This window comes from Arachis ipaensis, chromosome B5, assembly GCF_059453495.1.
Source record: "Arachis ipaensis isolate K30076 ecotype BB chromosome B5, ASM5945349v1, whole genome shotgun sequence".
NCBI lineage: Eukaryota > Viridiplantae > Streptophyta > Magnoliopsida > Fabales > Fabaceae > Arachis > Arachis ipaensis.
This window is the reverse complement of record NC_142440.1, coordinates 111,641,238-111,644,411: the sequence shown is the minus strand read 5'-3', so window position 1 is coordinate 111,644,411 and position 3,174 is coordinate 111,641,238. Positions and strand designations below refer to the sequence as shown.

The 3,174-nt window shown below is 42.6% G+C and overlaps 1 non-coding gene across 1 annotated transcript; it reads right to left on the bottom strand.

Annotated features, from left to right (window-relative positions):
- Positions 1 to 474: 474 nt before the first annotated feature.
- LOC148565381 (small nucleolar RNA R71) lies at positions 475 to 582 on the bottom strand. Its single transcript, XR_015884046.1, has one exon. It is a non-coding gene; the product is annotated as a small nucleolar RNA R71 (small nucleolar RNA).
- Between the last annotated feature and the right edge of the window lie 2,592 nt (positions 583 to 3,174).

Here is a 3,174-nt window from a genome sequence, read left to right as displayed (position 1 = left end):
CTGAAGAGGAAACTAAGAGAAGCTAAATTACAACAATCCAGCAAGCACCTGTCAGGAATTTTCAAACAAGAAGAGGAGATGGCAGCCGAAAATAATAATAATACAAGGAGGATGCTTGGTGACTTTACTGCACCTAATTCCAATTTACATGGAAGAAGCATCTCCATCCCCACCATTGGAGCAAACAATTTTGAGCTAAAACCTCAATTAGTTTCTCTGATGCAGCAGAACTGCAAGTTTCATGGACTTCCATCTGAGGATCCTTTTCAGTTCTTAACTGAATTTTTGCAGATCTGTGATACTGTTAAGACTAATGGAGTAGATCCTGAAGTCTATGGGCTCATGCTTTTCTCCTTTGCTGTAAGAGACAGAGCTAGAGTGTGGTTGGACTCTCAACCCAAAGATAGCCTAAACTCTTGGGATAAGCTGGTCACGGCTTTCTTAGCCAAGTTCTTTCCTCCTCAAAAGCTTAGTAAGCTTAGAGTGGATGTTCAAACCTTCAGACAGAAAGAAGGTGAATCCCTCTATGAAGCTTGGGAGAGATACAAGCAACTAACCAAAAAGTGTCCTTCTGACATGCTTTCAGAATGGACCATCCTGGATATATTCTATGATGGTCTGTCTGAATTAGCTAAGATGTCATTGGATACTTCTGCAGGTGGATCCATTCACCTAAAGAAAACACCTGCAGAAGCTCAAGAACTCATTGACATAGTTGCTAACAACCAGTTCATGTACACTTCTGAGAGGAATCCTGTGAGTAATGGGACGCCTCAGAAGAAGGGAGTTCTTGAAATTGATACTCTGAATGCCATATTGGCTCAGAATAAAATATTGACTCAGCAAGTCAATATGATTTCTCAAAGTCTGAATGGAATGCAAGCTGCATCCAACAGTACTCAAGAGGCATCTTCTGAAGAAGAAGCTTATGATCCTGAGAATCCTGCAATTGCAGAGGTGAATTACATGGGTGAACACTATGGAAACACTTATAATCCCTCATGGAGAAATCACCCAAATCTCTCATGGAAGGATCAATAAAAGCCTCAACAAGGCTTTAATAATGGTGGAAGAAATAGGTTTAACAATAGTAAACCTTTTCCATCAACCACTCAGTAAGAAACAGAGAACTCTGAACAAAATACATCTAATTTAGCAAACTTAGTCTTTGATCTATCTAAGGCCGCTGTAAGTTTCATGAATGAAACAAGGTCCTCAATTAGAAATTTAGAGGCACAAGTGGGCCAGCTGAGTAAAAGGATCCCTGAAATCCCTCCTAGTACTCTCCCAAGCAATACAGAAGAAAATCCAAAAGAAGAGTGCAAGGCCATTGACATAGTCAAGACAGCCGAACCTAGAGAGGAAGGGGAGGACATGAATCCCAAGGAGGAAGACTTCCTGGGGCATCCAGTGATCAATAAGGAGTTTCCCTCTGAGGAACCAAAGGAATCTGAGACTCAACTAGAGACCCTAGAGATTCCATTAAACCTCCTTATTCCATTCATAAGCTCTGATGAGTATTCCTCTTCTGAAGAGAATGAGGATGTTACTAAGGAGCAAGTTACCAAGTACCTTGGTGCAATCATGAAGCTGAATGCCAAATTATTTGGTATTGAGACTTGGGAAGATGAACCTCCCTTGTTCACCAATGAACTAAGTGATCTGGATCAATTGACATTGCCTTAGAAGAAACAGGATCCTGGAAAGTTCTTAATACCTTGTACCATAGGCACCATGATCTTTGAAAAAGCTCTGTGTGACCTTGGTTCAGGGATAAACCTCATGCCCCTCTCTGTAATGGAAAAACTGGGAATCTTTGAGGTGCAAGCTGCCAGAATCTCATTAGAGATGGCAGACAATTCAAGAAAAGAGGCTTATGGACAAGTAGAGGACATATTAGTAAAGGTTGAAGGCCTTTACATCCCTGCTGATTTCATAATCCTAGATACTGGGAAGGATGAGGATGAATCCATCATCCTTGGAAGACCCTTCCTAGCCACAGCAAGAGCTGTGATTGATGTTAACAGAGGTGAACTAGTCCTTCAATTGAATGAGGACTCCCTTGAGTTTAAAACTCAAGGACATCCTTCTGTAAACATGGAAAAGAGGCACAGTAAGCTTCTCTCAAAACAGAGTCAACCAGAGCCCCCACAGTCAAACTCTAAGTTTGGTGTTGGGAGGCCACAACCAAATTCTAAGTTTGGTGTTGAACTCCCATATCCAAACTCTAAGTTTGGTGTTGGGGAGTCTCAACAATGCTCTGAACATCTGTGAGGCTCCATGAGAGCCCATTGTCAAGCTATTGACATTAAAGAAGCGCTTGTTGGGAGGCAACCCAATTTTTATATATCTAATTTTAAGTTATTTTTATTGTTATTTCATGTTTTATTAGGTTCATGATCATGTGGAGTCACAAAATAAATATAAAAATTGAAAACGGAATCCAAAACAGCAGAAGAAAAATCACACCCTGGAGGAGGATCTCACTGGCGTTTAAACGCCAGTAAGGAGCATCTGTCTGGCGTTCAACGCCAGAACAGAGCATGGATCTGGCCTTGAACGCTAGAAACAAGCAGCATCCTGGCGTTCAAACGCCAGAAATGCACAGTGAAGAAGAGCTGGCGCTAAACGCCAGAAACAAGCATCTGGCTGGCGTTCAACGCCAGAAATATGTTGCATCTGGGCGCTGAACGCCCAGAACAAGCATCAATTCGGCGTTTAAACGCCAGAATTGCATGCAAAGGCATATTATGTGCCTAATGGGTGCAGGGATGCAAATCCTTGACACCTCAGGATCTGTGGGCCCCACAGGATCAACTCAGCATCTGTGGACCCTACAGGATCCCCACCTACCTCCACTCACTCTCTTCCCTCTTCTCAATGTTCATCCTCTCTTCCCAATAAACACTCTTCCCCAAAACTCTTCACCAATCACCTCAATCTCTCTTCCCTATCACCACTTCACCACTCACATCATCCACTCTTTCCCATAAACCTACCTTATAAACTCCACCTACCTTCAAAATTCAAAATCAATTTCCCACCCAAAACCCACCTTTATGGCCGAACCTTACCCCCCTCCCTTCCCTATATATAGCCCTCCATTCTTCCTCATTTTCACACCACACAACCCTCTCTTTTCTTCTTGGCCGAATACACCTTTCCCTCATCTCC